This window comes from Felis catus, chromosome C1 (assembly GCF_018350175.1).
Source record: "Felis catus isolate Fca126 chromosome C1, F.catus_Fca126_mat1.0, whole genome shotgun sequence".
In the NCBI taxonomy this organism is placed as follows: domain Eukaryota; kingdom Metazoa; phylum Chordata; class Mammalia; order Carnivora; family Felidae; genus Felis; species Felis catus.
The window spans coordinates 138595436-138616725 of record NC_058375.1 but is presented as its reverse complement, the minus strand read 5'-3'; the positions used below and the strand labels follow the sequence as shown (position 1 = coordinate 138616725).

General features: G+C 39.1%; 1 long non-coding RNA gene across 5 annotated transcripts in view; it reads left to right on the top strand.

Annotated features, from left to right (window-relative positions):
* The window catches only part of LOC109502683, a 200189-nt gene that overhangs the window by 16345 nt on the left and 162554 nt on the right, over positions 1–21290 (top strand). For all 5 annotated transcript variants that reach the window (XR_002744798.2, XR_006583194.1, XR_006583193.1 and 2 more), the window contains 3 exons: positions 8137–8205; positions 15035–15270; positions 18175–18305. This is a non-coding gene — a long non-coding RNA (uncharacterized LOC109502683). The remainder of the gene's footprint in view (positions 1–8136; positions 8206–15034; positions 15271–18174; positions 18306–21290) is intronic.

The following is a 21290-nucleotide window of genomic DNA, read 5'->3' as shown; positions in this document are numbered from 1 at the left end:
TGATATCTGGAAAACCCTATTTCTAACTAAAGTCCTACTCTGAGGTTCTGGATGGACACTATCAAACCCAGCACAGTCCGTAGTTGAGGAGCATTCACTGTGGTTAGGTTTGCCCCACATTTCTGTTATTGGCAGTAAGTGTCCTTACTGTGAGATCCAGGTGGCTCAGAGAGAAGAAAGTGTTCAAGTTGTTTGGATGGGGTCAGGGAAAATGTGTGGATGAAGTGGAACTTGAATGGAACTTTGAAACAGGGCTGGAATTTCGTCTAATGGAGGTGACAGAGTAGAATGTTTTGCATCTTGGAGATGGGAAAAATTCATGACCAAGGACTGTGAATTAACAGCTCTATTCTGAATAAATGAATTACTCAACCCCTTACTCACTTGGACTGTGATTCCTGAGGACATATGTAGTCAGGGCAGGGCAAAGTTACCATTCCCAAGGCCCAACCTCTTCTTTATAGCTGGGAGGGGTTGTTGTAGGGAAAGAAGATGTGTGTGTATGTGAGGGGTGGGGCACAGAGGAATTTCCTTTATGTAATGAAAATGGTCTGTCTCCTTGCAAGAAATAAGTTGGGGATAGTAGCAAGAAAGGATTATATACTTTAAGTAATCATAAAAGCTTAAGACAGAAGATAGATATTACCCACTTAAAATAGACATGTGAAGACCACAGTTGTAGGTCAGATTTAGATGTGGATTTTTTTGGCTTAAATCCAGAGGAAAATTTAAAATCTTGATTATTATTATCTACAGTTTTTTCTTTTGCCAGCACTGTTTTTTTTTAAGTCACCATCAAGATTTGTACACCTGTCTAAATTTATTTCCAAATATCCTAATAACTATTTACTTATAGCCTTCTAAATTTTTGCAGTATTGTTTGGATGCTCCAACTATTAACCTTAGTCATTTTAAAGTAATTGTAGCATGGCTCCACATGCAAAACATTACTAGAAAAGACTTTGCTCTGCTTCACATAGAACCAGCTGAGTATTTTACTTCCCTTTCCTTTATATAGCTTCTTTTCCCTATATATAGATCAAACAGTTTTTAAAAGTATCTCTAATTCCTGGTCTTCAAAGTCTGCTAGAGCAGCCCTGAAAATTGTCTCCAGAAATAAGTTTCTTTGCAGCCTACTAATTTAATTCAGCCGTCCCCAAATTTACGAATGGTGTTTGCTCCAAAATGACCTCCTTTTCCTTTGCTACAACCACAACTTTGGTTCAGTGGACTTTTGACCATTATTGCCATCCACAGTGCTCCTGTATCACCACTGAGAGTTTTACCTGATACCCTTAGGTCATCTGGAAATATGTCTCCTGCCTGTCACTGGCTTCTTTGATAAATCCCATCGTATTTTGATGTCAAACTTTAGGTTTCAGTGGCAAAATTGTCCTTTTCCCCCTAGCTTCTGCAGGATGGGATCAAGACACACTATCCATGTTGAAACTGATGAGGCTGAAACAAAATAGAAAAATATTTAATGGGGGCGCCTGGGTGGCGCAGTCGGTTAAGCGTCCGACTTCAACCAGGTCACGATCTCGCGGTCCGTGAGTTCGAGCCCCGCGTCGGGCTCTGGGCTGATGGCTCGGAGCCTGGAGCCTGTTTCCGATTCTGTGTCTCCCTCTCTCTCTGCCCCTCCCCTGTTCATGCTCTGTCTCTCTCTGTCCCAAAAATAAATAAACGTTGAAAAAAAAAATTAAAAAAAAGAAAAAAAAAGAAAAATATTTAATGATATGAGCAAAACCAGAAAAAAATCTATCTGACAATTAAAGAGAAATGATTAAAAGGGGTGTATCCAGGGGCAAGGCACAGACTCTGACAGAATGGTGGCCGGGTGGAAACATCTAGAGTGATTATTCTTATGGATACTGATTGCCTTTTCCAGGCTGTTTGCTATCACTCAGGTTCTCTTTGGGTCAGTTGGCCTCTTATTTCTGTGATGGGCTGCTGCTGGAAGGTGTGATGTCACACTTCCTAACGTACCGAATGACTTTCCTTTTTGAAGAAAGCTGCTACTTTTACCTCGAGGATCATTTTACAGAGAAACTATTCAAGGGGTCTCTCCAGTTTGTAAATTTGAAACTGACCCTGAAGTGTTGTAGAGAAAAGTTTTGGAACACTTCTGGCAGATCAACTTTTTAGTCGTAGAGGTTGAGGAGAAATTAAAGACTTGACAGATATCAGAACTGGGAAATGCTTTTTAGTTAAAATCGGGATAGAAATTTCTGGGAGTTTGGGGGCCTCGAAAGAAGTAAAAGGTATTTGAAGTGTGTTGGCTACAAAGTTGAATCAGGCTTCAGTGTTCTTATGTGAACCAAGATTGAGAGAATTGTGTATAAATTCTGTGAGGTCAGGGACTAGGTCTGCCATATTATTACATTTTTAGTACTTTGCTGAGTGACTGGTACATAGTAAGCTCTCAATAAACATCTGGTGACTGAATGGATAAATGAATAAAAAAATGAATGTCTCTGAGATCTGTGGGTAGTTGGATCTTACTGGTAGATGAAAAAGACTTGAAATTCCATTAAAAATTAATTACTTTGGTTTAAATATTGCTTTTTTACCTCCCACACCTTCTTTGAAACACAAATACCCCTGAGCAAAGTGACATGCTAGTCCTCTGATGTTTTACTGTGAATGGGTTTATCAGATCATGATGCCATGTGACATTAATGAAAGGGAGGAGAAACTAAATGGAGGTAAATTGTTGCAGAAAGGGAGGCCAGAACACAGGAGACCAATTTGATGCAAGTAGTTTCCCTATGGCTGCTTTTGTAAGGAGAACCCTGCTCCAGCTGTTATAGTCATTCCCGGGAGCACCTGCAGCTTTTGGAAAGTAGCACAAATTAGGGGAAAGAGAAGAAAGGTAGTTGGAGAGTGGACTTTTTTATTCTGACCTAGTTTTCTATTAATAAAATGTATTTATTACTTACGCAACATTTTTCCCAGCAGGCAAATTATAACTAACAACATACAATTTTAAGCTAACATTCTTTCTGCTAAAGGCCTCAGTCATAACAGGTGCTATTAAGGGTAATAAGTACTTGACGAGGGAGAAAGAACAATTCTTTTATTGGAACATTTGTGGAAGGTCCAGTCAATGTAGTTAAGAATTATGTCAAGTACCTTATTTTTCTGCTCTCAGGGAAGACCACGATCTGTGAATGATTTTACGGTGCTTGGGTAATAATGAATTCTGGTAGATACAACTGAAACAGTCCTGTGGATGATTATGCCCTTGAAGGTAATGACACTGGGTTTAAGGAAAATGGATATTTACATGTAGGAATTGAAACAAACACTGAACGTTCAATCTGTGGTACTGTATTGCTATTAAGTTACCGAAAAGAGAGAGAAACCCTGTACATTCTCAGCTCAGAAAAGAGACCAAGGAAGAGGAGAGCTGGGAGATAGTACCAGATGGTCACCCTTCCTACGAGCAGTAGTGGTGCTTTGAAAGTCCTCTGGAAGAGCATCAACTCCTGTGAGCGCATTCCTTGGGCCACTGTTTTTTGCTTTCTTCCTGAGCCTGGGTGTCTGGGGTGCATGGAGTTGCAAGAGGGGCAGGGATGGGCTGCTGCTCAGATCTGCCACGTCTAGCATTTGCAGCCTAAAGAATATAGGACCATTGTAAGAGTCATTTATCGTCGGGGCACTTGATTGGTTTTAAGAATAGACACTATTTTATTTAGTTGTGAAAGCTCCCTTCTGGGCCCAAGGGCCGCACAGTCTTATTAGCAACCAGTTTAAGTTCACATTGATACCAGGTTAGTATCACTCATTTCTTTAGCACATTGAGAGCCTACTATGTGCCTTATTCCACAGCTGGGTACGCTGTTGTGAAAAAAAACCAACAGAGTTTCAGGATTCTCAGAGCTTATGTTTTCGTGGGGGTGATATACCGTAAACAGAACATAAAGATAGAGAGGTTGCTTTTAAAAAAATAATAGTCTCTACCTTGGAGGATGTAATTAGACAGACTAATATATCAGCATATACTTAACAGATAATCTAGAAAGACAGTATCAGTAACTTAGAGGACCTTTGTGGATCTCCAGTCGATGTCATTTACCCTGTTATGGGGCATGTTACAGTTGCATCTTTACACTTCAAGCTGACTTGGAAACTTTTTCTTGTTATTGCCCTACCCCTTTCTGATGATGTAATTACTTACCTTACTGGAGAAATTAACATTCTGATGAAATAGGTCACTGTCACATCGTGACTGTTGATTTGCATGCTGTTCTACAGAAAGTAAGAGAACTGAACCAGTCCTCATTGTGACTTTCCATTCCCACTGTTCAGTTCTCAGATAACATCTTGAAAAGTGGCCTCTGGCCCCTCTTCCCCCTCTTCCCCCAGTTGTTTTTTGTCTCCTTGGTTTATCGCATAGTGTTTATAAACAAGAAGAGGAGGTAAGAAAAATATGTGAATAACCATGAAAACAAGGCAGAAGGTGTAAAATGCTACAAATAATTATAAATAGTGTTAAGTAGATTTAGTAAAAAAGAAGTCACTTATCTTTTTTTATTTCATATTTAAAAAATATTGAATCCTTGGAAAAGATGAGGTCTTATACATCTATATGTATATGTATATCTATATCTATATCTATATCTATATCTATATCTATCTGTATGTATCTTTGAATCATTGGACAAGAAAATAAAGGTCCTGAAATGTTAACAAGATTTATGAACACAGGAACAAGGTCTTATAGAGGCGATTGAAATATGTGACAAGCATTAGCATTTCAGAGTAGTGATGAGCTATTTGTATAGATTGATGTGGCTAAAAATTAGACAAGGCATATTAAAAGCTGAGATCATTCAGGCTTAGGAGCAGCTGAATATGAGCAATTATGAAGCAGTTAAGCCATTAAATAAAACTGAATATCTTGTGAACTGCCAGAGCAAAAAGGCACCTCCGTGTGACCGAGAGCTTTATCACCAACACTCTCGTCTCAAAAACATAAACATTAGGAAATGTTGGTGCCAAGGGCGATGGAGAGGTTCTCTGAAGGCAAATCATGTCACATGTTGCTCAGGACAGCAGTCTCATGCAGAGAAAACCATCTCTAACTGGGCATACCGATTGTGTGAGCAGAATGTGGGGATAAAGGGATTAAGGCCACCGTTTTGGTTTGGGGGCTGATACAGGGTCTGAATGATTCAGACCCTGTGGTGAATGGTTCACCTGGTTTTCGTCATGCTCCTATAATTGTACATTCAGACTGGCTGCCTTCATCAGCTGATCCCTCTTGTGTGAAGGATTGTAAACATGGGTAATGCTGTCTATGTGAAGATGATTATTCTATTCCCGTTCTGCTCTGGTGTTAGGTGCTTTAACATGAGAGGGTTTCAAGAACACACTATGTGAGGGGAAATAACCCTTAAAACATCTGTTCTTTCTGCAGTCCCTGTGACTTGGCTATACCATTTGATAGTAAATAAGATTATTCTGTGAAGAATAAGATGAGGCAGTTTCAGAATGGATCTGCCCCCGTGCAGTAATGCTGTGTCTATATGCACAAGTCGTTTGAATGGCTTAATTGGTTGTCAATAAAACATCTAATATTTATTAGGAATCTGCCATGTGTTAGGCATGGGGTAGGCACGTTTACATATTTATACAGGAGAAACAGGGCGTCGGAGTAGAAAGAGCACAATTAGAGCTTAAGTCTTGGCATAGCCTTTAACTAGCTGGGTCAACTAAACAAGTCATTTAAAACACTCAAGGGCGCCTGGGTGGCTCCGTCAGTTAAGCATCTGACTTTGGCTCAGGTCATGATCTCCCAGTTCGTGGGTTTGAGACCCATGTTGGGCTCTGTGCTGACAACCCAGAGCCTGGAGCCTGTGTCAGATTCTGTGTCTCCCTCTCTGTCTAACCCTCTCCTGCTCACACTCTGTCTCTTTCTTTCTCAAAAATAAATAAAAACATTTTAAAAACTAAAACACTCAACAAATGTAGAAAAGGAAATCAAAGTCTCTAGATCTGTATTTATTTTGCTGTTTAAAAGCATGTGTGTGTGTGTGTGTGTGTGTGTGTGTGTGTATGTGTGTGTGTGAGCATGTGCATCTGCGTCTGGAAGAGATTATCTTTCATATTCCCTCCAGCCCTAAAGTTCTATGGGCTGTGCATGTATACAGCTTTATTTATATTTTTGACCCTTCTGCTTTTTCTTGGAAAATATACTTTCCATTTGCTGTATTTTCTTTCTTCTACATCCAAGTCAGTCATCAAATTCCACTTTGATTCTTCTTTGAATTCTCTCTCAAATACCTTGCTTTCAACCAGTCATTCTGTATCAGGAAGCCCAGTGGTTAGAAAAGCAGTCTCTAGAGTAGAGTAGATGTAGGTTGCGATTCCTCTTTTACGGTTGGTAGCTGTGTGATCCTATGATCCTGTGATCTTTGCTATTTATTGAAAGTGTTTGAAATTCAGCTTCCTTATCTGTAAACAGGAATGGTGATTTCTAACTCTCAGGATTGCTGTGAATATTAAATGAAAGAGTGCATACAAAGTACTTAGCAAAGTGTCTGGTACAGAAAACTCAATGTTAGCTAGTCCTTATACTGCTACACTATTAGTAGTAGCAGTTGTGGAACTGCTTTCCTACCATCGCCACCGTTGTTTTCATCCTACCATCCTTTTTCATTAGACTGGTTCGCTACAACAGCCCTGTAGCTGATGTGCTAACACCATTCATGGAACATGTACTATGAGAAACAACTCTACAACAGGGTAGACTCTCTCTGTGTTTCATTTTGGAGAGTTTCTGTCATTTTAGATCCAGGTTTATTCATTTTATTCCTGTGGCGTCTAATCTGCTGTTTATTTCACTCAGTGTATTTTTCATCTGATTGCATTTTTCATCTATAGAAATTTTAATTTTTTGGGAGCAAGTCTCCTTGACTTGCTCATGGTTTCCTCTACCTTAGTGGTGCTCAACCAGAGGTAATTTTGCCCTCGAGGAGACGGATGAAAATGTCTGAAGATATTTTGCTTGTCACAGGGGAGCATGGGGAACGCTACTGGAATCTAGTGGGTAGAGGCCAGGCTGCTGCTAAACATCCTATAGTACACAGGACAGCTCCCTCAGTGAAGAATTATCTGGCTCCAAATGGCAGGAGCACCAAAGCTGAGAGACACTGCTCTACCTTGGATAAATGGAATATAGTTGTGGTATTTGTTTTAATATTTTTGCCCACCTGTTCCATCATTTGTGTCATTTCTGAATCTGTTTCTAGTCATTGTTTTTCTCCTCATTATGCTTCTTTGCATGCTTGGTGATTTTTCATTGGATGCCAGTTACTGTGAATTTTATCTTGTTGGGTGCTGAATATATTTTGCATTCTTTTAAATATGCTTGAACTTTGTTCTGGACACATTTAAGTCACTTGGAAACAGTTTGATCCGGTAGGCCTGTTTTGAAAATTTGCTAAGTGGAGTAACCTTCCGTCCAGGAATAATTTTTTCTCACTACTGAGTCGATAGCCTTCTGAGTCCTCCACCTGATGCTCTGTGTGTTATAAGGTTTTCTACTCTGGTGGGGGCAGGGGAGAAATGGAACTATTTTCAGATGTGTGTGAACTCTGTGGATTGCTTCTTTTCAGCCGTCTTTACCTGTCCTCAGTAATTTCCTCACACATACGTGTCCTGGTCAGCTGTCAGGTGAGTACTCAGAGAAACCCTCTGTATATCTTTCGAACACGAGATTCCCCTCTCTGGTACGGCATGCTGTGAATTCTACCTACTTGGCCTCCCTTCTTAGTCAGCTCTATCTTCTCAACTCAGGGAGAAAGCCAGGCTCTGTTTGGCTGAGCCTGTCTCCATTATAGCCTAGATACTCTCTCAAGGCAGTAAAAGGGAGCAGTCGAGGTAAAACTCACCTGGTTTGTACTCTTTCACTCAGGCATCACTGACCTGTGCTTCCTATTGTCCAATGTCTGGAAACTAGTGCTTCATATGTTTGGTCTGTTTTGTAAAGTTACTTAAGGTGAAAGGGTAAATCTGGTCCCTGATACTCCATCAGGGTCAGAAGTAGAAGCTTGCAGTAGACTTTTAATAAAGGTACACAGACAGTGCTCTATATTATATTTAAAATAGAATCTCATTTTGTTTCCACAGCTGTGCTTCTAGAAACATATTCTATCTTCAGAATCAAACTGGCGTCAGTGCTGAGATCTAAGCCACAAGGTATGCATTTAGCAGAATAACCTCTGAACTCTTCCATGTCGCTTCTCTTCTGCTCTCTCTCTCTCTCTGTATCTCTCTCCACGTGGTGTTCTTCTCTTGAGAATGTACTTCAGGGCTTCAGCTGTTCCATTTTAAACCTTTTACCCTCCTGTATCCTATTACTTGCTCAATTAATTTGGACCTTTTTTGGTTGCTCTTGGCCTTTTCTGCAGTCAGGTCCTAAAGTTTATGTACGGCTCAATAATTCATATGTCTGTTTGTTGGTTACAATGCAATTTAATGGTGTATTTATATTGCTGTATTTATTAGCTTTGAAATTCCTAACAGAGGTATCCATTTTCTGCCCTCAGGGCATGCTCACATTTTAATTACCACTCATGTATTAAAGAATATTTCTTTACATGTTTTCTAGTCACTTTTTTTTTCTTAAAGACTTTCATTAAGATATGTTTATTGAAGAGGATGGGGGCTGGAAATATAATGAGAACTGGGGAATGAAAGCAAAATAAAATACGACTGAGTCCCAAGTTTCAGTGCTTGTCAGCTGTGCCATTACTATTTCTCTTGGTGGCAGGATATCTTCAGATTTTTCCAAAGCTAGAGAAATGTTAGCTCTTCGTAGCTTGTGGTCACTAGCCTGGAAGTTATTAATCCTGATGCTGTTATACTGTAGCTTGAGTGAGCTTGATCTGGTTAGGGGCTTGTTATGCTACTCCACGTAGTATGATGCTTGACAATAAAGCCCAGGATTTAGGTTGAGTGGCTCATAAGATTAGAGATGGGAAATGTGGAGTCTTTCATCTTTTGGTTCTTAATTCAGGGCCAATCAAGAAGTCATTGGATTTAATGACCTCCAGTTAGAGGATTCTGTGAAATAAGCTGTTGCTGTCAATCCTATTTTTAATGGACAAGAATCCCCATAATTCAGTGCCACATGGTACCCTTTGTTCTATAGGGTTGATAAATGGGCTGTGAATTGATGGTTTCTGGAAACAATTTCTCCCTCCCTCCTCAGAGCTTAGGCAATTTGATAGGATAAACTATAGAAGTGTAACCAAACTTTATTACTGATCTAAATATGTTATTTGGAGTTGTTCCAGGATTTGGGGCTCATGTGGAGAATGGGGCCGCAGTAGGAAGCGAATACTATGCAAATCAAAGGAATTTAGGATCCACCATTGACCTAATAGCTTAGGGAGCACTAGGGAAAAGTGTCAGCAGTTTCCAAGCCAGGGAACCAACTCTTTATTCCAGGGTATAGCAACTGTTTGAGCTGCCGGCTTGAGGCCAGGAGGTCAAGGCCAAGAAGATAGTAAAACACTGAATATGTACTTGAATAGCAGCCTGAAGATATTAGCAATAGAGAGGTTAAAACTGAGGCTCCCCCCTTGACAGAAAGTCTCTTACATTTTTCCATCCAGTGGGTGTAGATGAGCCAATTTAAGAGAATAGCATGTAGATTGAACAGTATGATGCAAAATGACAACAGGTTATGATGACAAACGGGAAGAGGTCCCAACATACTTGGATTTAAATCACTTGAATTCAACTCTATCCACTTGGGGGAAAAAAGAGAAGAAAAAAATAATTTAAATGGAGTGGATGATTCTGCTTGCCTTTTCATCCAATAAATGAGCAAGAGATAGATGTGAACCCAAGTTGTTTCCTGAGTTGGTCTCAGTCCTTATGTGCTTCTTACACTGAGTACTTCTATGCACAATGATTCAAATGTTTAAGGAGACTTAATTTTAACAACAACATGTCACTAAAAGCAAACTAAGAACTTCACCTAGTGCTCGGTCAGAGAAGGAACTGGGAGAAGGGGTTATAAACCTTCCTAATAGATTTTTTTCCCAATGGTAATTTTGATTCTGTGAGGTTTGCTTCTAGTGCTAATCCTAGAACCTGATTTCCATAAAAGATGCAACTACAATAGAATGGCGTAATACCTGGCACATGGTTGGCACTTGACAAATATTGGTAAATTGAATGAATGTATGAATATTAGATATACTTATATGAGCAGAATGACAGGCAATCCTTTTCTAGAATATTTAATAGCTCTGCTAGAAATGTCTCTGTGAATTGCCCTAGCTACCATACATATATAGGTCTCATCTGTGAATCTTTTAATCGATCAATAGATTAATTTATCTAAAATATAGTTGTAGCTACCACAACTCTTTAGTACTTTGAGTACTAAAGAATGATCTGGGTAAAATTTGAGTTGTAATACTGAGTGGTAAATGTTATATTTTGTGACTTGCTCATCTTTGAGTTTAAAAAGAAATCTCTGTCATTAAAACAAAATAAATCAAAGAACATTGTTGAAAACATATTGTAGAAATAGTCCACGTAGGCAGAAATTCACCTTGAGGTGAGTACTGGAACAAGGACCAACAATTGAATTGTAAGCCTTCCATTGGCCTTCCTAGCTGACTGACCATGGGTAAGCTGTAATCTTTCCCTTCTCACTTTCCTTTCCTGTAAAATGAATGGGTTGGATCAGAACAAACTCTGAACTCTTTAGACTTTAAACATTCCATAGTGAGTTTGAAAAAAAAAAAATCTTTGAAAATACTTTAGCAGACGAAAAGATTAAGGGATTTTTATTAGACTCCTTTCCTTTTTCAGAGATCTCTAGCATTATGATTTGGTATTTACAGAAGGGGCCAATCTTCAGAGCAAAGATTTCTACCTTAATACCTAATTTGCACCTCTTTAGAAACATTCAGAAATACTATTTGGAAGTCTCTTCTTAATTCTGTAGTGGTTCTTAAATTTTATGATGCATAAATATTAGCTAGGAGGTTTGCTAAAAATGTGCATTCTGGGGTGAAGCCTAGAAATCTGAATATTTATGAACATACTAATTCTGAGGTTATGGTCCCTGAGCTCATTTTAAGAAACACTGATTTAAGGTATAAATACAATTGTCTTTGGATAGGAAGGAGCTCAAGAAATAATCAAGTCTAATCTATCCTCAAAGATAGTTTATTCTCAAGGTCCACCATAGAAAGGTATTATACAAAGTTCTACTTTTATTTATTTATTTATTTATTTATTTATTTATTTATTTATATTTTAGAGACAGAGTGTGGGTGGGGGACAGGCAGAGAGGGAGATACAGATTCTGAAGCAGGCTGCAGCTCTGAGCTGTCAGCACAGAAACCGAAATGGGGCTCAAACCCACGAGCTGTGAGATCAAGACCTGAGCCAAAGTCGGCTGCTTAACCAACTGAGCCACCCAGGCTCCCATACAAAGTCCTACTTTTAATTTATTCATATCTTTAAGAATTCCTTTTTTGTGTTGAACCTAAAACAATCCTGTTTCACTTTTATGGTTGCTTTTCTTTGTTGGCCCCAATACTTCTAGTAAAAATTCTTATGGGATCATGAAATCTTGGAATTGAAAGTGACACCAAGGGATGGTTTTATTTAAGTACTCTGATTTTTGGCTGGACTAGAGTAAAATAAATTTTTTAAAAATCGTGAAATGATTAGAAGGCTAATATAAAAAGATTTGCTCAGTAAAAGACCTTAAGGTCATTTTGGAACACACAAAAAACTAGACAAAAATAAGGAAGCAATTAGAGACATTTCAAGACAGAGTATTCCCAGTTAACTACCCTTAGGGAGTCATCTTTAAAAGTAAGCGACTGCCTGGCAGGTTGGTAGGTAAAAGGTGAGTAAGTAAAATCTGCCCTTAGGGATTTGTGGAAATGTAGATGGGCCACAGTTTGAGTAGAAGAAGGCAAGTGAAGAGAATAAGTCTTATGACTCTAACCCACTGATACTTGGTACCATTAAGCCTCCAGTTAGCTAGTGCCTGGACTTTATAGATGGTGCCTAATGACCTAAGAATTGTTTTCAAAGTCAGGCATGGCTCACAGCTCTGCCTTAGGGTATGGTGGAGGGTGGGAGGTGATGGTAGAGAAGATAAGTTTGTCAATACCTTTTGTCATAAGCATGTGTGGGCTTGAGCCTAAAAGTTGTGTTGTTTATTTTGGCTTCCTTGCCACCTTCCTGTAGTGAGAATGCTCTCCAGAGTTTCATCATCTCTCAGAGGTTACTGAATGTCTGTTCTTTGTAGTATCAGAGGGGATGATTACAGGCAGCGACATTCTGGCTTTCACTCCTTTGCCCTTCTGACCCCAACAAATGTGTCCCATGGACAAGTCCATTTTTACTCTCTAGTCTGAACTTCATCTTTGATTTTGATTTGAACAACATCACATAATAGAAGAAAATGGAGTTGAAATTGAGGGCCGTGCTTAAGGAAAATAACAGAAATTGATCAGATAAGGCTGGCCTAGGACATCCAAAGTAAACTTCAGTTTTGCCAGAGTTTCAGGTTGGTGTTGTCAGAAAGCATTTACCACCTCCCTTGTTCCTTTTTTCCCCCACTAGTAAAGCAAAAATCACATTATTAATATTTTTTAATTGAAGCACAATTAAGAGAACTCTAAAAAGACACATTTTGCTGGTTTTTAAAATACTACATGTGAAGTCATTCAGTTTATTCTTTGTTCTATAGTTCTGAATTTATTCAGAATTTATTCTCTTGATAACTTGTTCAAATAATTTTAAAGTTTGGGTTGAATTCAAACAAATAACTTGAATAAATAATTTCCAACTGGATGGTTTTCCCCAATCCCTTTTTTTGAATGAAATAAAAATTGTCTCAATTGTAATAATAATGGTATAAAAAATAAATAGTATTTAATTCCAATTTATTTGATCATCAATACTAAGGAAAAGATCCTCTCCAAAGAAAAAATCAATAACCTCAAACTCAAGACATACTTTTCCAGAAATTTCTGAAGCCCCGACTAGGTCATATGTTCCTTATCTCTGCTCCTACAGCTTCCCATGGATACCTTTGTCATAAATTTTACTAAAGTACTATAAGACAGTAGTACAGCAGGAAGGGCCAGTGTATAAGCTAAAACCTAAAGCCTGAAGTATAACCCAAACTCCAGCATTTACTATCTCTGTGATTTTAAAAAAGCTAATTAACTCCTTTAGACTCGGTTTCTTCATCTGTCAAATGAGGATATCACTAGTATTTACCTCATACTCCACACATGAGGATTAAATGAGACAATCCATGTAAAGTGCTCAGAGCACTGCTTGGCATATATCGGATGCTCATTAAAAGTTAGCTAGCTATGATAATTGTCTGGTCCCTCCTCTATACTGTGAGTTCTCACAGAACACAATTTATATGTCAACATTCATGTTTATTCCTGAAGTTTGTGGCATATATTCTCTACTCCATAGATGCTGAATGGCAAGATGCTTTACTCTTGGTGACATTGTGGAATCCAGTTTGCAAATGGAATTAAACAAACACAAAGCCTCAAAGCTAATATTGTGGAGTATCCACACAAGGAAGCCGCAGATACATTATCTCCAACATTACATTGTGTGCAGTAGAGACAACAATGGAGCTTTAACAACAAATCTGCAACGGTTCTCTACCTTCTCCAGTTTGTGCTAAATATACACAAAATTTTAATACTTAGGAGAAGATTTGCAATTCGCCAAGTCGACAGAAGACTGCAAAAAGATTATGGAATTTTGGTGCTAAGAGGGCTCTAATCCTCTCATTTCATTGATGTGACTTTGTCCCTAGTGGTCCCTGTGGTTGATGCTAAGACACATAAGTAGTCATTAGAATGTCTGGAACCAATACCACGGACACCCGGTTTCTTGGAAAGGCTTTTGTGAGCAAACTTGCATAACTGAGGATAGTATGAGAATTTACTGGGCAATCTTAATGAACAACAACAAAAAAAGGGAGATGGGGTTATAAAAAAGCCTGCTAAAAAATCTTTGACTGAATACCCCAAGCAGCAAACTCTATCGCCAGCAAGGTGCTGGATTGCTGTGGTATAGCAGAACAGTTTTGACTTTGAGGTAGAAGGATAGCGCTGCTTAGTGGTTTGGAGCCTTGGAGTCAGAAAAACCTGGGTTCTAACCCCAGCTCTGTCCTTTACTACTTCTGGATCCCTGGAACCTTAAATTCTCTCTTTGTTATCTCAAGTGTATTTATTTATTTTTTAAAAGTTTACTTATTTATGAGAAATAGAGAGAGCATGAGTGGGGCAGGGGCAGAGAGAGAGACACACACAGAATCCGAAGGAGGCTCCAGGCTCTGAGCTGTCAGCAGAGAGCCGGAAGTGGGGCTCAAGCCCACAAACTATGAGATCATGACCTGAGCTGAAGTCGGAAGCTTAACCGACTGAGCCACCCAGGTGCCCCTGTTTTCTCAACTTTAAAATGCATACAATAGTACCTACTTCCTAGAATTATTTTGAGGATTCTCTGAGAAAATTTATATATTTAGTATATAATATTCAATAAGTGATAGATGTAGCCTTTGAAACTTCATTAGATTCTCTGAGCCTCAGTTTTCATATCTGTACATTGGCATAATAACCTGTAATTTGCAAGACAATTGTAAGAATTAAACTTTCAACAAATGTTCTTTTGCAAATACCTACAATCTGGGTGTATTGGCTTCTTTCCTACTTTCTTCTGTCTCTTTGGCCTGTGTTTCCTCCTTCTTCTCTTCTCCTACCCAAGGATCAGGACCTTACATTATCTGCTGGTGGTCCAATGCTCCTTATTGATCTGACAGTTCAAACCTAACTTTCTTGTTAGTGCCCTGTGCTTCTGTTTTTATTCTTCTGGTCAAAAAGTCACAATTCTTTTAGTGTTCATCTTACATGAGTATCAGTAAGGAAAGCAATCTGATTAAAACAATGCACAGTCTACGTGTAGATAACTGGTAAATTAACTCAGAGACATTTGTGTTTTACAGCTCATGCTAGGAGAAATATTCTTACCTTGAAAAAACACATACAATTTATTAAATCAAAGAAATCAGCAACAGCTGTGTGGAAGATAAAGATAAAGAAGAAATAATTTGTGGAAGAAATATTTTGGGACAGTACACTTTCCTCCTCTGGCAACTTTCCCTTAATACATACAAAAGAAAGAAATGGGTCAGCATCCCCACTCCGGAATGGTTGCGTAAGCAAGAGGAGTCTTTTAAAGGTGAGAGTGGATGTAGGTATTTAGATTTGGGTCTCTCGTGGGCCTAAGTGTCTCCTGTTCATGTGCCTTCTCTAGAGATATAGTCTGTGAGATCTCATTTTTTTTGAGACAGCCCCAAGTACCGAAAACATAGACTTTTTTTTTTTCCTTGAGAGCACAATGGAAGCCTCTATTTTTATCTTGGCTGGAAATGAAAGGGAATGCTTCCAAATGTTTCAAATCTTCAGATGTCTTTAGTTTGGATGGAATAATATGAAAGATGAAGGCTGGCGGGGATGTGATTGAAGTCTATAAAGTCACGAAGGGTCTGAGCAGGGTGAATACAGATTTGCTCACCAAATCTCTGAAAGCTAAAGCCAAGGGCAATGCCTTAAAGCTTAAAGGGTGAACTCTTGGCACTTAATTGCACCTTAGCAAACATTCCTTTAGTTACAAAGAAAATAGAGTAGAATTCGAAGAGGCTGATGGGGAGTTTACCTCGAGAGGCGCTAACTGGACATGGGAGTAAACTCTGCGAGAGTTTAGGTTTATGTTCTGCATCGAATCTGCAGCTGAAAGGCTTGGATTAGAGAATACTTCAAGAGTCTCTGACATCCTGTGGCTTTGTATGTGATTAGTGAAAAAATTATGGGGTGCTTCTGGGTGTGTCCCTACCTTTCAGAGACTGACATGGTATAAGAATATAAGTTCCTTAGTGTCAAAATTGGAGACTCCCTACTGGATCCAGAGTGTCTCACCTTTGCAGGTCCTCACTTCTCATGAGGTGAGTTTATCCTGGGGGAAAGTAATTTCTGAATTCTTAAACTAATTGTTGAATTCTTAATTGCCCACATTGTTATATGAAAAAGCAGAAGAGAATGTCCAAACCCTTGAGATTTATCAGATGCTCCTAATGAAATCATATTAGTATTAGCAACAAAACAGACACATTTAGTTAAGTTCCAATATATTTGTTTCTTGACCTGCCGTGATTCTATTAGTTTTAAAAAACACAGTGCTCAACTCAAAATGGATTGTTCTCTTGTTATAGCAAATGTATATTGATTTGATTAAAAATGCATTAATTTCTTTACATTTCAATAACAGTGGATTTTTTTTTTCAGAAAGAAAGGGCTGGAAAATGTGTAGTCATGTAACCTGATAATCTCAGATAAGTGATATTTAATATCACTCAACAGGAAATTTTTTCCCTTATACTTTTAAAGCAAAAATCTCCAATATTAAGTAATGTATGTAGTGCATATGAAACATTTAGAAGAAAAGAAACCTCTCTAATTTAACTCAAGGTCATATGAACATTGTCAGAGCAAAGAGGGAGCTGTGAAATTATCCAGGGAACTTGAAACAGTCTAGACAGTCAATCCAGATCATTTAAAAAGATATGTTAAAGATGCTCATAAGAATAAGAGAGTTCTGCTAATATGAAGACACAGTTTGGGGACAAATCAAGTTTTGTTCTGTTTAAGAACTGGAGGTCTTACTTGCAATTCATTTTATTAGAAACATATATGCTTAAAATAGTTCCAAAGATAGGAAATTATTTAATAAATTAATATGTTTTATTCGTTTATCATGCACACACATATAGCCATAGAAATAGCCTTAGAAATAACCTCAGGGTACTCTCATTAAATCTCCCATTGACTGTATTTAGGCAAGTCCTTTATTCTTTTTAAATTTTTTTCATTTGTAAAATGAAGACATGATAGCTGAAAAGGCACAGAATAGATCATCTCCACGTATGGCTTAACATAAAATTGAATAAACTATGTCTATGTACCTTTACATCATACAGACATACCACAATGTAAGTCTGCAACAGTTAGCTAATTACATAACTGGGGGAATAAATAGCAAATTAATAAATTATGCTTTTGTTTACTCTTCTGCAAAGGATAATTGCTCAGTAGCTCAAGCTTCCAATTAGTGGGAACTCATTCAATGATTGTGGAATTGAATTGATTGTGACCCATATCACATAAAAATGGGCTTGAATTCTAGCAGATATGCTTGAATTTCACAAATCTTGCATTCCACACTAGGGAAATCAGCCTCCAAAAGTATTTTCACTATTTTCATGGCTTGGATAAAGGTGGTAGGTTTCACTACCAAATAGCTATCTTTGAGAACAGAAATATAAACAAAATCACAGCTTGTATGTGAACCGATTCTCCTTTCCAATGCAGACTGAAGGCCAAATGTGTAAATATACGTTAGCAGTGCGAAGGCTCTCTTTCAGACAAACTGACATGCTAATTCTGCCAGGAGAATGTCACACACTTGCCTTTCTCTCCATTCTCAACATTGTCAACATTTTCATTGCTATCACCGCCCTGAAATTACTCCTGGATGACTTCTTTGCCCCCACCTGAACTGTTCAGTACAGTAGTCATAGCCACTGTGGCTGTCGAGCCCTTGAAATGTAGCTAATTCAAATGGAGCTGTGCTTGACATGTAAAATACACAGCGGGGTTCAAAGACATAGTATAAAAAAAATGTAAAATAACGCATTAGTATTTTTTATGTTAATTACACATAGAAATGATAGTATATTGGATACACTGGATTAAGTAAAATATTTTAGCAAAATAAATTTCACCTCTACTTTTTAAAGTGTGGCTTTCAGAAGATGTAAAGTTACCTAAGTGGGCCCACATTAGTGATTCATGTTTTATTTCTGTTGGATCGCGCTATTCTTAAGTATATGCTGAAAATGAATCGTTGCCACACACTCTTTCTCAGAAACTTTCAGTGGTATTTGAATCCATCCACATAACCTACATGTCCCTTTTAGCTTTCAAGGCCATCTCTAGTCTACACCTTTCCTATTTAACTGTTTTAGGAGGAAATTTCCTCTTCCCTCCTTGATCGTGTTGTTTACTGTCCTTTTTCTCTCCTTCCCAGCTTGTGCCAAGACTCTGAGCAGTTTCATTCATCTCGCATTTACTGCTTTTACTGCTGGGCTCTGGGACTACAGTCCCTCCCTCTTGGAATATACAGTCTAGAGAAAGAAAGAGACAAGTAAACAGTAAATGGTAATATAGCTTATTCGTGCCACAGGGGGCGAGAACAGGGGGGAGGAGGGGACACAGATGGGTCCCAACTCAGGTTCAAGAGTTTAAAAAAGACTTAGCAGAGGAATTGAAGTGTGAGTTGAAGCCTGAAGAATGAGTAGAGTTGACTGGGCAAATGTCAGGTGAGATGGGGGAAGAAATGGCCTTCCAGGCAGATAGAAATTAGACCAAGGCCAGGATGTGAGAGAACACCAAGTCTCTTAGTGAGATGAAGAAAGCGATATGGGTGGGAAAGGAGACAGTAAATTGAAGCCACAGGTCAGAGTTAGCCATGGGTAAACCATGCCAGGGAGCGTGGTCATGTATACACTTTTGCATTTCTCTCTTACCTGTCTGCTATGGGTTGATTCCATTCATGGACCCACATCTCAGCCTTTTCTGTATCCTTGCCCCTTGTCTCGTGACATTGCAGTACTTCTCACTAAATAGGCAAAGTCTATTTTCCACCCTTCAATCTGGATTTGGACACGTGACTTGCCTTGGTTAATAAGATATTAGCAGATCCTATTTAAAAAGTGCTTGTGCATTTTGCCTGTGCTTTTGCACTCTACTGTTGCCATGAAAAGGACATGCCCAAGATAGCCTGCTGGTCCCAGAAGGGGAATGAAACACTAGTCACCCTTGTCAAACTAGCTAAGGCCATACTTGACCAGCCTATAGACAACCAACCCCTAGACATGTGAGAAAAGCCACCCAAGATCAGCAAATTCACCTAACAACCCCAGATATGTAAATACTAAGTGCTTACTTTGCATGATTATTTGTTATTCAGCATTTTTTGTGGGAATGTATATCTGATACACTAGCCAACTAGTTTGTGTGCTCCTTGAGGGCAGGACCATGTCCTTTCTATCTTTTTTCCAGTGCTCAAAAAACCAGTAGCAGTTGATAGATTTAAACTTTTTTTGGGTTGATCAAGGATTTCAATGCCACAGTTTTAATGAAAAATGGGAGATTTCTCAAGGTAATGTTAATGACCTTGCTAAAGCTTTCCATCGAGGAGAAAGATAGCACCTAATTCTCCTTCTTTACTCTATTAAAGACCCCACTGACAGCCCCCGAGGGAGGAAAGATGAGGAAGCTAAGTGTGATTGCTTAGTGGGTTTTCTGTACCAAGGAGAATTCCCCCCTCCTTGATCCCAGGGTGCCAGTAGGATTTAGGATACTTTATAGGGGAGCCCACACAGTTTTTAAAAGCAGCTGACATAGGAGAAATGTCCAGTACAACTTCTGGAATGTAAATCTTATTTGACAGTTTTTCTAGAATGCCCGTCCTTCCCAGTAAAGCTTGGCTCTGACAGATGCTAAGTAGACTGCCAGAGAAAATTGCTGAGCTTCATGGACTTTGGTCAGGTGGGTCAGAGTTGATGGCATTGTGTCATAGTCATTTTCCATCACCACAGGAGAGAGGGAGGCTTCTCAAAAGATCCAGCTCTGCTCTATTTTGTGTAGCTATACTTCAGAATGCCACTAGACATCTAAGAACTGATGTTAGTCTCTGCTTCAGATCTCCTAGAAAACTTTCCTAGATCATCAAGAGTTACTGAACATCTAAAGTCCTTTCTTAAGTCACACATAAGCAGGCACACATAAGCAGATGTGAGGAATATTGGTCCACTTTGTGGAATCAGTGCAGTGCTGCGGTCTGAAGAATGAAATCACATACCCATGCCTATGTGAGGAAATCCCTGCCCTAATGATGACAGTCTTTCTTGTGAATCAGAGATAAAAAGTGGCTTTGGAGTCACATTTCCTGGGTTTGAATCCAGCTCTGTTACTTATCTGCCACATGATCTTGAGCAGGAAAACTTAAGTCTCTAAGTTGTCTCTTGGTAAATGTCCTCTCTTGGAAGATGGAAATGAGAATAGTTCCAACCTCATTGAGTTAAGGCAAGGACAAAATGAGATAAAACAGGAAAAGGTGTTGAATTCAGTGTGTGGCATTAGTTCTCAGTAAATGGTCCATTATAATTAGTGATTTTGCACTCTGTTGACTTTGAGTGCCAGGTAGTAGGCAATAGTGGTCCAGCTTGTCCTATAAGAGAATGACTGGCATAACTGTGTCATTCAACAACAGTTGAATCTTTAGGGGAAGCTGAGGTTACCTTAACGGTGGATTGCTTGTTCCATTATGAGGCTTGTGCTGGCTGCAGATGATGCTGTTGTGCCACCATTACTGTCCTCCCTATTGTGGGTGGCAACCAAACTGTTCTGAGAATGTTTTATGCTCACCTACTCCTACTCTCCCAAGTTTGGGCCACAGACTACTAGAAAAGAATTTTGCTCAACGGTGGAAGCTGCTTACTATATTCACTGCTCTTGGATAATTCTTCACTCCCATTGGCTATAGTCTGGCACGATGGTAACTTTGGATGATATAGAGGCTTAGTATTCCAACAGGCCAGTGGCCACAGATGGCTAGTATCAAAGTTTTAATAAGTGCAAGGTATGCCACTGTGAGGTGTGTGTGTGTGTGTGTGTGTGTGCGCGCGCGTGCGCACGTAGGGTGCAAAGGGCATCTGGCTTTTACTTCTCCTTTAGTTGTTTAGTCTTCCAACACATGTTTACAAAATGTCTACTGTAGGCTAGGCACTATGCTTTAAGTTAAGTAGATATGCCTCACTGATGAATTGTTTACAGATTAATTTCTTGATCTTTTCCTGCAAACTGTATTTTCCAGATTCCCACATCAAGTGGCTTCTTGCTAGATTCAGCCAATAGGAGGTACTAGAAAAAGATAGTTGAGCAGGAATAAGAGGAGAAGCAATGGTATTTCTCACTGTGGCCCCCATCTTCCACATTGGGAAGTGGCTACATGTTCTTTGTGTCCTGCCTCCCACAAGGCATATTCTGTCATGAGTCCTGCTCCCACTAAACAGCCCAGATCTTGGGATCAAGTACAAGTCCTTCCTTTTATTTTCCTTCTAGCCCTAGTAGGGGCTTCCT